This window comes from Hippoglossus hippoglossus, chromosome 4, assembly GCF_009819705.1.
Source record: "Hippoglossus hippoglossus isolate fHipHip1 chromosome 4, fHipHip1.pri, whole genome shotgun sequence".
NCBI classification, from domain to species: domain Eukaryota; kingdom Metazoa; phylum Chordata; class Actinopteri; order Pleuronectiformes; family Pleuronectidae; genus Hippoglossus; species Hippoglossus hippoglossus.
In genome coordinates, this window is record NC_047154.1 from 4,340,868 (window position 1) to 4,355,432 (window position 14,565).

Consider the following 14,565-nt stretch of genomic DNA (forward strand, 5'->3'; position numbering starts at 1 on the left):
GCAAAGACTAAATTAGTGCTCTTGCAAGATCCATTAAAAACTCTCAGATCCAGGATGTGAATCCAATCATTATTTTTAAATTGTCAGTGTTGACTCGGAAAAGATAGAAAATAATATTTCTGTAATAATGCAGCTGCTTAAATGAAGACCTCCAATTTCTCCAGCAGGCTCTACACAGATGTGTCGCCGCCGCCTTCCTGTCAACTAGTCTGCAGGATTTTTTTTCTGGAAATAACACTGTGTAAAAACAGCATTTGAAAAAAAGTTCAATTCTGCAGCCATGCAACACATTTTTCTCTTCTTCCCTTTTGCACTGTACTTGCGCTTGTTGAGGTTGAAAAGATTAGGGGAAAATAGTGCATCATAAACTGGCTGCAGGCCTCGGGGCAACAGTGTCTGCTCTAAAGCTGGATAATCTCGTATCAGTGTGGCATGTTCATTTAGCTTAAAAGATAGGACCGTTTTAGAAGCACCTCCTTAGGTTATTATGAAGCTTTTCATTCTCAAGATGATAAACTCATTCTGGCACCTGTGTAATTTACTAATGACATATGATTTTAGCCTGTACTGACTGTGAGCCGGTGAGGAATTACAGTGCACTGCAGAGCCTCTGCAGATATGCCAGCCGCTGACACCGAGGCAGAACCTGCTCGGGTTGTGTTGTAACTTCTTTAATTAGGTGTGTTTACTCCGTTTTTTTTATTTGCAGAGATCATGGAAGAGCCTAGGGAAAGGTAGATTTAATTAAGGGACACTGATGAAAGCACACAGCTCTCACAATCTCCAAAGTGTTTCCTCTGATGTTGCTGCAAAATATCCTGATGACAGGTGGTGCTGGGGAGGAGTTGACACGGCTGCGAAATAGAATGATTTGGATTCATTCTCACCATGTGTAGGTGGGAAGGTGTTACAGGTCTTCTGCTATATATCACAGAACCCCATTTGACTGCTAAATATATTCCCTTTCGAACGCACAAACTGAGAGTCAGGAGAGTCAGATTTTTAGGAGTGGAAACATTAAAAAATGTGATTGCACATAAAGGAATCGTGATGGTCGGTGAGATAGTGGGAATGTACCAGCAGCTTTGCAATTAGCAAGTGCAGCCCTGCCACATTGTCAAATGCCCTCACGCTCTGTCTCTGCGATAATTGTCACAGCCCCTCTCTTTTATTACAATCTGTCATAGAGTCAACCATATTCATTATGAATTCTTATCTGCTTGTGCTTTAACATTTACCAGATGGCACGTCGGTATCAAAAGCTAATAATGATGTAGTAAGGAAATTAAGACTTTATCAAAAGCTACTTAATGCCGGAAAAAAAGGAAAATCAAAATGCTCTGATGCATCAGTTGATCCTTGATGATCCCATCTGTGCACGTGTAAAAGGTAAATCATCCTATCTTATAGTCACAGAATATGCAAATGACTGCGAGAGCAAAGCTGAAATGAGATTAGGTTTAGTTTAACTAATCTCCTTTGGTCAAAATTTAAGTACAACATGAAAGAAATCCCATTTTACACACACAGATTTAATCTGGTTTTCTAGTCTACACAGAATCCACTGGTAGAAAACAAAACTTAATGGGTAGAGTAAAATACAGGGAGCTTTAAACCTATGAGACCACTTAACACCAAACCAATTCCCTTTGCCACAAGCTGCAGGTGCACTTGTCTAATTAATACATGCTCAGAATATCTAACACTCCTCATAATAGAGCAGAAACAAAAGGCTAGATATTATTCAACACATGAAACCATGTGATTTTAAAGGCAGTCACGTGGACCGTTATCGTGGTGGCAGCTGATCCTGATCATGGTGGTGGATCGGGGTGGCAGCTGATCGTGGACTATGATTACAACAAGACTGCTTGATATACAATATGCCTAATCATATTATCATTACTGGCAATAAGTCCTCCATTTCAATTGTCATTGCTGCTCCCTTCATTTCTATCAGACATTTTCTTATGTGTTAATACTTTAAACATTGACACACCGCTCCCATTATGTTAAAAACAGCTTCTTCTAATCAGTGTTGTATACTATTGTAATTGTGTTGATGTGTTCAGCTTCACAACAGCATCTACTGCATCTATGTTGTTTTCCATCTGTTAATATGATTTTTTTCTGGTAGTTTTTCCTTACTCTTGTTGAGGGTCAAGGGCTAAAGGATGTCCCACCTTGTTAAGCCCTATGAGACAAATTGTGATTTGTGAATATGGGCTATACAAATAGAGTTTGATTGATTGATTGATATAGGGTACAAACTGATTTAATTTGATTTTAAATGCAACTAGAATGACACTCAGTGGAGTAAGCCCATCAGGCCCTGAATTCACAAGAACCACATTTTTATTTGGATCTGCACCAAATAAATATCAGCCCCCTAAACATGCCTGATTTATTCATCAAGATCATAAATTAATTATTCCCCGAGAATTCAGTGGAAAATCTCGCAATATTAAAGAGAGTTTAAAAAAAATCCTAAATCTGCCTCCTGATCCAGATCCGCACCAAATTTTTAAATGTTTGTGACATATTCGGAAACTGTGGTGAAAGATCATTTTCACCATCTATTTGGCAAGACCTCAACTCACTCATGTAAGACCCGCCTGACACACGTGGCTCACAGGCAGTGTGGCCACTCTAACCTGAAAACATGGGTGCAGAAATGAAGAGGAAGACGTTTGCGACGCTCGCGTATCGAGTGTGGCCCGGGTGTGAGCAGCTGGAAGGATTTATATTTAATATAAAACATCAGTTAAGGAAGTGTGGAGGATCATCCACAGTTACTAACTAGTTCATGAAAATAGAAGAAAAAAAAAATCTATATTTTCTCTACCTGAGGGTGAGTATGTCATGAATCTGTTCTACTGAAGAAATTTAAGTAAACAGGTAATATGGATCGAGGTTGTCAGCTTGTATCAACAGCAAATTCTATAAGCAGCAAATCAAAATGGGAGCAGATGAGGAAACATTAAGATTATATGTAAATATATGATGAAATAAAATAGGAATAATTTAAAATAATGTCCTCTCTTATACAAGCCTGTTTTGAGGCTGTCATACGAACTGTGATACTATCATTAATCTTATCTAAAATACAAGTAAAGCCTGTTGTTTATATGTCTTTCCTCTTGAAAAGTAGGCCCAGAACACAGGGAGAATTTCAGCCATGCACAATAAATAGCCGAGAAAATGAGGCTCATGGGAACTGGAGCTATGGTCCTAGATTTTCCTCCCTTAGTGGCATCTTGAATAGTTCAGGAGTTATGTGCAAAAGTTGTGGAAGATAATGTCTGGTGACATAGACTTGTCACATTTTTCATCCACTACTATCCAGTCGCATTGCATTCTGATCACACCTCCTCAGGCAGATAACTATTTCCTCAGGATTAATGTCCCAATTTCTGCATCCTCCAACACATCACAGTTAATGACCTTGATTTAAATCACAAGAAGGTATGTAGGAACTCATATTACTTCCAAACAAGAAAATAGATCAGCCTTTAGGTGTTGTTTTTGTCTGGCCCTGTGCTGTGCAACTTTTGCCCTGCAGCTATCTGTGAGATAGGCAATCGCCTCTACTACAGCTTTGATTGATTCAGTGCTGGTTTACCAAGCTGGGACACCTCGCTCATGCATACGCTGTTTGCTATATCCGCTTTTTCTTTTTTTTTTTACTTTCAAAGTCAAATACTTTTTTGCATTTGCTGTTTGATTGCAGACGCTGGAAACAGTTTGACACACTGAAACATCATGCAGGTTATGTGGCTTTACAAAAGTGAGAGGTATGAAAAGCTCAGAGGAGAAATTAGTGCTACTTTAAAGCTTGTCACATGTTTTCAAAATGTCCAATAATTCCCAGCATCCAGGCTAAGCTGATGACAACATCACAACAATGACAAGAGTCAAGGCAGGCTGCTTACAGGCCTATAAATGATTTCAGGCTCAGAGGGGGGTGAATGCTGAAATGTGACATTCACTTTGCATACACACCACCCACTCAAAAAGTACCAACACACACACGCTCTCCCTCTGTCTCTCTCTTCTTCCTCACATCCACAGATTTCCATTGGATGGCTCTCTGAAGTTATTCTAAGTCTAACTGACACCCTGTATTGCTTAAAATAGTATCATTTACACAGCTCTGAACAACTCCATTAGAAACACAAGTTGGGGCAATAACACTGTACTGATTGTTCTTTAATTTGAACTGTATTGCCGTTTACAGCAAGTTAATAGAATAAGTGTTAAACGGAGTCACTGCCTTGAGTTTGAAAAGGCTCTGTTACACATCAGTTACATTTTTTAAATCCCCTAAACATATTTGTTTAAGACGTCAAATGCTTAAACAAAAACCTATAGTACAATTGCAAATGTATTAGCTATTTTCTTCACACGTTTTGTACAGTAAATACTCATGGGCAATGCTACTGAATCAGTTATGGAGGGGGTGCGTTCACATATGAAGTCATTTCTCCTGAGGTGAAGTTGCCAGATATTGTTTTTGTTTTGATTTAGTTTAGGAGGATCACAGTCTCTTATGAATGAGGAGGTTGTTTGTGTGCGTCTATAAGCTGCAGTTGGTTGACAGGTGGGAGACTTCAAGGTTTTATTTGAGCAGTGACAGAGCAGCTTAGTTTTAACTTGTGAGAGCTGCCACTCTTCTATACAGTTAAGCAGATTCACTGGGTTGTTCCGTTTTTTTTGTCCAGCCCTTGACCCCACTATAAGTAAAAGCTGTATCCCAAAAACTGCATCCAAACTGGTGGCAGAGTATGTCATATGTCATCTTTACTGAAATGATGATCCATGTCATTTTTTATATTCACAGTTAAAAGCTCATGTCTGTTTCCAAAAATACATTTTAGGTGCAGCAATAATAGTTGAGCTGTGTTGCCATCCTTGCCCTGCAAGTCAGAGGGCAACAGGTGTAACAAGCAGCTTTATCCAGTGCTCTCCTGCCTGGGAGACTTAACCTCTGTTGGCTGGTTTGAAGTGATTAGAGGTTCCATCTCAACTTCTCAATCATTGTTGACCAACTTGACTGTAGTAGGCTTACAGTTTGTATACAATGTAAATAAAACGTTGCTTGGATTATCTTATATCATCATTTTAAATAAATAAATAACAGCACTACATATGTTTCAAGGACACCTGTATGAATTTTGCTGTGCCATTACTGTACATGCATCTGCCATTTCCATTCAGAAATATCGCCTGAAGTTTCTGTCGATGAATGCAGACGGGCAAATCTCAGACCTCAGGTTTCTGACTGACAGGTTGAGCCTAAATGGGCCTAGAAACCAGCTTGTGTCCAACACATAACTACATGATCACGTGTGTACTTTACACACGCATGCTTGGGAGGTCGGCTTTGTTAAGTTAATACGTCCCCTTAGTGGAAAGTGTCTTGCATTTATCACACTGTCAGCAACATAACACACTTTATTAACGCACACTGATGTCACACTGAGAGTGACATTTCTTTCCGTTCGTCTACAGACGCGTTGTTTATGAACTCGCCATGCTGCTGCTGCAAAACTATACATATGGATCATATAGGTGAAATTAGTTTCCATGGAGTTTTGATGTTGCTCACTTGACGAGTGAAAATAAGAGCATGTGGCTTTAAGTGTAGAGCATGTTGTGTTCTCTGAGGAAGGATAAAACCTTCTGAGTATGTAAGGTTTTAAATGAAATGGTCCAAGCTGCAACAGGTTGGAGTGCCGCATGTGTGACGAGTCAGAACACATGCCTACAAATAGGATGTGGTGTAGAATCACTTCAACCTCCAAGTGTGAGCTTACTGTATCATAATGTTGTCTATAGAATGCCAAGTATTACATCAGATCAGTTGTGGGTCATTCCATTAGACAATCTGTTGTGTGAAATTATTCTTGATAATGGGCATCTTTGTTGTAGTTCATTAGATGCACAGATACATATGTGTTTTGTCTTTTGTTAAGCTCTCATAGCTGTAGACAAACACATCTGGATTTGATCACATAAGGCCTGGGGAGTCTGACTAATCACCAGAGTAACCCAAGTAAACTATTGCAGATGTTAGGTAATTGCAGAGACAGGCCCTCCAAATAACTTCATTTAGATTTGCAGGAGTTGCTCTGCCAGTGCGAGGGGTGGTAGGCGAGTTGATAGGTGGCTGACCTCTCTCATTTCCTTCTGCTCAGTGCGATGTTAGCAACCTCAGGCTGTGAAGGGAAATGCTACTCGTCACATCAATGCATGTTTAAAGTTTTTTGCGTCTATGTTCTAATTTAATTTAACACACTTTAAAACTGGGTCCTGGTTGTTAGGTGAAGAATATGTGCTGACATACATGGGGGTGATTTTGAAAGACCAGCTGGCACAGGCAACAGTAGATATATATATAATTTGAAATGCAAGCTGCAAAGTATCCTCATTAATTGTGTAAAATAGGTTTCTCTCCAAAGAAGTGACAGGAATAGTGTAATGCTGGGCTTCATGGGTAGATGTGCTGGCTAATTGGCTCTTTAAAAGAAGGTTAAGGCATTTTAAAGGCCTCAAATTGGTCTTTTCTCCTTCAGAGCAAGTTTGGAGTGCCAGAAATAATTAGGGCGGTGCTGATTGTTATGGAGTCCATATCACACTAAGGCGAAACAGACAGCAGGGAGGATGCCAAAGGAAGCTTTATGAGTCTCATTTGAGGTAAGCTGAGCTGACGCTCATTATAAACTGTACGTGTTGTTTGAGAGATTGTCAACAATACAGATTACATAACTATCTGGTGTTTTTAAAACAACCATTTGCAGTTTGTATGTCATTATTAGTGGAATTAAATTCCTCTATTGTACACTGTTATTTTATGTGTGATGTCTTAAGCCATAGAGAGACCTGAACACAGACTGAAGAGAAACAATGGCATTGTTTGCTGACATATATAAAACTGCAGGGGGATTTTCCAACAAGCTTACAAACCATTTTAACACTTTATAAAGTTGTGTCTATTAGCACATATTAGCAAATAGTTGCTTTACATCGACAGACACTTTATCGTGTTTGGAGTGAGGTGTCTGGCTACACAACAACTGCAAAGCATTTAAGTTGCTTTCAGACATGCACTGAACTCCGGGTCATCTCCTGAAGTTTTCCGCAGGGGCTTTATGTGACAACGCAAATGTCTGAGTCGGTTGCAGCAGACATTCTCCATATATGTTTCTCCTTGCAAAGATTGTGATGTGAGAACACTGCAGGATATTGTCCAGAGGATTCACGGCGAGCGAGTGGGTGTGTTGATGACGTTTCTAACACCAGAGAGATGCAAAAACGGAAAAAACAAAAACACAAATATCTCAGGATGTAAAAAAGGTGTCATACATGTGAACAACAACAAAGAAGTAAACGCGGAAAGACAACAAGTTTCAAGAGCTTTTAGTGATGCAGGACAACGCCAGTGTCGATGCGCTGTAAACAGAAAAATATGATCATCCTGCCTCCTTGTGCCACCCCTCACCTGAACGCTTCAGAGATTGTCCTGTTGTGAACTTGTCTGACAGAGACTCTTCTGTTGCATTCTTCATATGTAAAAGGCAATGGCCATTTTTCAGAGTTCATGTCTAGAAACAGCTTTAGTCTCAGTTTTCTCCACCAACTCCTGAGAGATGGTTTGTTTTGCTCCCGAGCTAAATGCTCCGTAGCTAGTCACAGCTCTTCTGGCTATCTTTGACTATCATGTTGACAATGTATTTCAATTACAGTTCCATGTTATTACATAAGCTCAATGTTAAGGGTCACATATAATGAAGTGTTTTCTATCATGTTGAGTTAGTTTGAATAAAAGTGGTTTAATTAAATACCAATAAACTCATATAAGTTATACATAAATATATACATTAAACACTACTTATCTAATCAAATCACTCTCATGTTATTTGATTGATTCATAACCAAGATGATAGAAAACATATCAATAAATGTGACCCTTAACATTGAACTCATGTAATGAGTTAATAATAATAATAATATAATAAACTTCATTTGTATAGCACCTTTCATACAAGAAATGTAGCCCTAATGCTTTACATAACAGATTTTAAGAAACAAAAGAACATGTTAAAATGAAATTGAAAAGAAAAGGAAATAAAAATGGTTAATTAATTCAATATAACAAATGCATAAAAATACACCACTTTGGAGCGTAGTTTACAAAAGCTGCATCTCCGATTTTGTCTCGGCTGTTGTTGGGAACTTGCTGCAGATGATGCAGATTACATATAGTTAGGCGAGTCATTGCTAATATAAAATATTGATTTAAACTAACAATATCAAATATGGAGATACAATCGTTGATGTGCACAACAAAACACCCTTATGAAGTTGGTCAGGCAAATGGTTGGGCGCACAGCATTACACATAATTATGCAATAGACTGATAATATAAGTAAATATGCTGTAGATTTGGCAGCTTTAAAGATTGGATTTAATTCAAACTCTAAAATCACCACAAAGACTTAAATGTAAAAGTTAAATTTGGAATTGATTGAGCTAATCTGAATTGATATCTCTGCTTTTGTCTCCACAAAAATCGTCCAAGATTTCCTAAAGATTTTAAACGACATCTGTGGCAATGATGAAGATGAGACATTAATCGTCAAATACCCCTCTGAGCGCTCACCCCTTTCTTGCAGCTGTTCGGGGACTTCCACATTGTGAGGCTCCGTGGCGCTGACATGGAAACATGGCGAGCAGTCGGATGTCCTAGTAGCCTCATTCTCCCTGCTAGCAGAGCATGTCCCAACCGTTGTCAATTTATCAATGTATTGTGCACTAGTGGGCACAGTTTGAGCCACCATTAGGACAGGTGCCTCCATCCATCATGGCCAAGTCACTTACTCCACCTTGTCAGGGGAAACTAAATGGAGCTTTGGAAGAAATGTAAACAACTCTCAGTGGACAATCAGAGGAGCCATCTCAACACTTCAACTGGAGAAGTGAGTACAGAGAGAGTTCAGTCTGCCATTAACATCCAGAGGCCTCCTGTGCTCAAGCTCCTTTTTGCCCACATATGTCCATTAATTCAGTGTTTTGTTAAATCCAGACACTTCTAAATTATGGATTAAGGAGAAGGGGGAAATCAATGGAAAAAAAATTTTATTCTCCAAGATGCTTACAGTGGCATTTATGTTTAATAGCGTGAATTAATAATACAACAATAATAAAATATGGTAGCATGTATTCACTGTACAAGGGACTCTAATTCATGTGTGAGAATTTACTGCGCTGAAGCTTGCTTAGGGGAGTTTCGTCTTGACATTTATATTCTTTTGAGGCGTGCTCTTATACGCCCTAGGCTGAACTTCATTCATTTTCGTTAAACTGCCGTACATTACAGCCAGAGGTGAAGCGGACTGGGTTTTAATTAAAAGACAAAGAGAAATTAGAAGTTGTGGCGGGGGTTGCACAAAGCTGTTAATCAATCCTGAACAATCAGCCTTGGAGACAATGGCAAAGCCACCACTGACAGAATAAAGTGAATAGAGAGAAGATTGACCACTGTCTACTGTCTGAATCAACATTTGCAGCCATGATGAAAACAATAAATCTGCTAAGTCTGCTTTATTTTGTAGGTTACACTGCACCTTCATATCACTCCTGCCCCTCATGTTAAATATTGTCTCATTTAACCCACATTAAGACGAATGAGAAATATGGAAACATGGAAAACACGTCGATTTTTAACAGATTCAAGTCATGAAATGAATGATTAGCTGCTTCAGTTTCACGGTCCTGATATTGTGCATGCTCAATGTAAATGGACAGGGGGCAGATAACAGAACTATTGTTAATGTTAACATGGCAAGTCAGAATTTGTCCTGCAGGTCTGTTGTAAAACAGTAAAAGTGGCTTGTTATGAGGTCAGAGGACAAGCTGAGAAATATATATTTTTTTAAATATATTTTTGAGATCAAATTCCATGAAAAGACAAAAAACAGCTGTGAACTGGTTCGAGAGTAGCCAAAGCCTTGTATCATGTCTTTGTGCTTTTATTCAGTTCCACTCAATTTTATTTATATAGTGTGAGAAACACATCAGTGGACCACACCTCTACATATTAGGTCACATATTTCTCATAGTGAATGGTCCCAGTGGACCCAAGGGCAGTTACTTTTAATTTAAAATTGAAATGACCAATCAAGTATGTGAAATGGGGAAAAAAATTGATGTATTGCTTGAATCTTGTTTCAGTATTTCATTTCAATAAGCGCAATGGGCTATGTTATCTTTTCAGGAGATTTAATTGAAACTTCACTCCCTTTGGGTATTTAGCATTGTTTAAAAAGAAAGTACACTGTTAAAAAAGATAAGAGATTCACTGAAAGAGAGAACCAAATTAAGCAGCTGAAGCTGGGATTCTCTATGTCATCGTTTCCAAGCGTATCTGTTTCTGTCCGTCCAGAAGGAAACACAGCCCCAGAGTTTTCAAACTATAATGGGGCCAGCAAAGTTTCCAACTGGACAACTCCGGAGTATTGTGGACACCAGGGGCATCTGAAGCAGAGCTGATGCAGTTTCTAACAAAAATGTAGTCGTGTGGATGTAGCCTAACAGCCTTTGAATTCATAATCCGTCCGATTTTTGGAAGTGGTAGCATCGTCAACTTTAGACTTTGCTTGTAGTTGCTCTGAATAATCCACCGAACCCACTTGAACAGGAAAAATAGGTTAAAAAGCAGCTCAGCTTAAACATCAATTGGCCCGTTTCTAAACAGAGAACATATCTAAAAGTGTTTACATTAAATGAATGAAGCCACAGATGTTACTACGAGAGGAATTGAGTATAATGAGAAGTACGAGGGAGCAGCAAATTTAACAAACCTCATGAAGAGCACTCCTGTTGATTAGCTCATAAGGTCCCATGAGGTCAGTGAAAGCTGTTGCACACGTCATACATGTTGAATGATCCGAACCCATCAGAACGCAATATGATCCACATTCACCCTGAGCAAAAGACATGGGAGAAAAAATATCACACTCATAATCTAGACATATTTCACCTCATTCTGATATATTGTTATGAACTGAACTTAATTCAGCATCAAAGTAATTATATCTATTATATTCAAACAAAATGTTGTAAACCTTTGGCCATGCTAATCACATCTTCTTTTATTCCGAGTGAAGACTCTTGTCGGCTGTTTCTTTCCTTTCATATTTTATATGCTTATTATCTAATTTTCTTTTGAAGGCCTTGATTATTCCCAGTCTGAAAATGAACAATAATTGCTGCCCTACCGCTTACAAAGTCTGCTGAGGAGAAGAATAAAAGAGTAGTCTTTTCAATGGTCAATCAACAATGAAGTACATTAATGATTATCTTACATTACAGTTTCTTTTGTGCACAAAACATGGTTCTGGGAGAATTAAAATGTCTTTTACCCTTCCAATTATGCATGAGATTTGTATGGTTATGCTGAGACATAATATGAACAACAAGCATAAAATAGAATTCACAAAGAGCAGAGTGCTTTGATCACATACTGTATGCCTTGAGGAGTTTCGCCTGAGAGTCTTTGATGTGAATCAGTGCATGAAAGACAGGTCCAATTGGCCCGGGGTGACCCTCACATTTGCACTCTTTAATCATGTGTTCCATGTCAGGTGTATAAAAAAAAGATCCCTCGTGGTTTATAATTTTTTCCCCATTATTTTATGAGGTACATTTCCTGGCAAAAGTGTGTGAAACAATTTGCTTTTAAATGTAGTTTCAGTTATGGCACAAAGATGCTGCTGCTTGTTGGGAGAGATGCAGTAGAGGACAGAGACAGGATGGGAGGAAAAGCCCTAACAGTTGTTGTGCTAATACCTTCATAAACACTGGGATTGTAGCGCCTAATTACCATCATGGAACTGAAAGGTCAGTCATAGCCTTTTTTAACCCAGCTACCAACATGGCTCTAGGGATATTGATGTCGCTCTGCCCATCCCTCAGTCCAACATTTTCTACAGTGAAATAACTCGACAATGGAGATGGACTGAATGGGCTATATTTGGTTTAGCCATACCTTAGAGGATGAAACAAAAAGGATTATTTTTCCCTGACATTTCAACTAGCGCTACCAGCTGATTTAGATTTCCTTCTATCCAACATTTTATACCTTGATACAGTTCTGTAAATGTGCATGAACCTTTCCCATCAACCACATCTCGATTGTTGAGCTGTTATGAGTAGCAAGTTGCAAGTATTTGCTGGTGCTGAGAGTATTTGGTTGTGTTGTGGCGATTCAGTTGCAATGTGTGGATTTGGTCGTGTTGTTAGAACGCGTGAACCATTTCCCATCAACCGCATCTCAATTTCTGAGCTGTTATGAGCTCAATGCACTGCAGCTTTAGAAAACATGAAAATAAACAAAACACATGCAAATGGAGAAAACATAATTTGTCAAAGTAATTGGTGGTGTTGTGAGTGTTTGGTAAAGTAGCTGTTTGTAAGTGTTTTGAGTATTTGGTAGAGTTGTGACTATTTGGGCATCTATCATTATTTTACAGACAGAATTGGTGAAACAAGACACATTTTAACATTTTACGTATTTTTAGACCATCTCCAAACAACCTTTTTATCGAAAATTTTAGAAAAGATAATTTCTAACCAGCTGGTTTATTTTATAAAAAAGAACTTAATATTTGAGAAATTAAATCCGGATTCCACTCTCTGCATAGCACTAAGACAGGGGTAGTCAAAGTCACTAATGACTTGCTGCTGGCGGCAGACAGGTTTTTACTCAGTTTTAATTCTACTTGACCTAACTCAGCCTTTGACATGGTCGAACATCTATCGTCTAGATCAGCCATCCGAAAAATGTTGTTGGTGTCAGGGATGTGGCGCTGGATTGGTTCATCTCCTATTTGTGAAATAGGTCCTTCTCTGTGATGCTGGGAGATGCTTCCTCATCATGTTCATCTCTCTCTTGTGGGGTCCCCCAGGGGTCTATCTTGGGTCCCCTACTGTTTACTATATAAATGCTACCACTTGGGCAAATCATGCGTAGCTATGTCATTGATTTAGATTGCTATGCAGATGACAGGCATATGACAGGCATATATCCCATTAAAGCCTGGCACCACTGATGTTGCTCGCACTATGTCCTGTCTTGCAGAGATTGCCTTAAAGATTGGCTGTACAAAAAACGTTCTGCAGTTAAACAACGCTAAATCAGAAGTCATTATAATTACCCCCCCTGTACCCCAGTGCTAGTTACATTAAAAGTATTTCCTCTAGTCTTGGTACCTTATTCAATAATCTTTGTAAAGAGGCCAGATATATAGGTGTTATCTTTGACTCAGATTTGAGTTGCCGTCATGTATTGCCCAACCGAGACAGTTGAAAAAGATCCGGTCTTTCCCCTCCCCTGCAGACCTAGAAAAGGTCAACCATGCCTTTATTTCTTCCATTGACTACTGCAATGCACTTTATTCAGGCATCAGTAAAAGAAACATTGAAAGACTGCAATTAATTCAGAATGCTGCTGCCAGGCCTTTAATGTGTACTAAGAGAAACGACCACATCACACCAATCCTCGCCTCTCTCCATTGGCTATCTGTGAGTTATAGGATTGATTTTTAGATGTTACTGCTTGTTTTTAAAGCTTTGAATGGCGAGGCTCCAGCCTACACATGTGATTTGTTAACCCCCCATGAGCCTGAACACTGCCTGAGATTCTCCAACAAGGCCCTACTATCGATTCTAAAATCTTGACTGGTCACTAGAGGTGACCAGGCCTTCGCTGTCCGGGCTCCCTACCTCTGGAACTCCCTGCCTGGAAATCTTAGGCAGGCAAACTTTGGATTTCAGGCCTCATTGGACATGAGATATTATTGTGCATGAGAGAAAATTTTACTTTATAATGAAACAACTGCAGTTGCCTAAGTTAAAATGTAATTTTAATGTAATTGTACTGGTGTTTATTGTACTTGTGTTGAAGCATGGGTAATTGTTAATACAATCCAGCCACAACACCACAGTCAGGCTCAGGTTATCCCCCAGCAAGATGCTTGGGAAACCATGGTTCAACAGTCCCACTATGACTGGCACAATAAAGGCCATGAGAATGTCTCCAGGAACAGGCTCACCAGGGTCTCTTTAGAATGGGGCTCTCTGGGGACATTCTGGTGGCCAATTAACCCTCAGCTTGACCATAACATCTTGAATACACAACACCAGCCATCTCATTCTCACAACTGTGGCCTTTCTTTCTATGGGTCATGGTAATGCTACAATCACAATGTCCAGGGAGTTGGCAAAAACATATAGGCTACATGGACAAGTAGTGCAAGGCTCCTAAAGATTTTTAAATAAACTTTTAAATTACACACTAATAATTGTCTATATTCGTCTCCGAGTCTGACTGAAAGTAAACACAGAATGTAGCCCCTTGAATTTGCTATTGTGGCAAATTGCATAAGAATGTACCTCTGTGACAATGTGCTGGTTAATCAAACAAGCAGCCCCTTGCTACTACTTTATATAAAAGCAAAACTGTCAGCAACTGACAGAGTCATACATACATGTATTTGTGTTTGA

At 39.1% G+C, this 14,565-nt stretch overlaps 1 protein-coding gene across 2 annotated transcripts in view; it reads left to right on the plus strand.

The window, feature by feature from the left end:
• Positions 1-14,565, plus strand: part of LOC117760389 — a 70,588-nt gene that overhangs the window by 30,540 nt on the left and 25,483 nt on the right. The gene's annotated exons all lie outside the window — the stretch shown is intronic.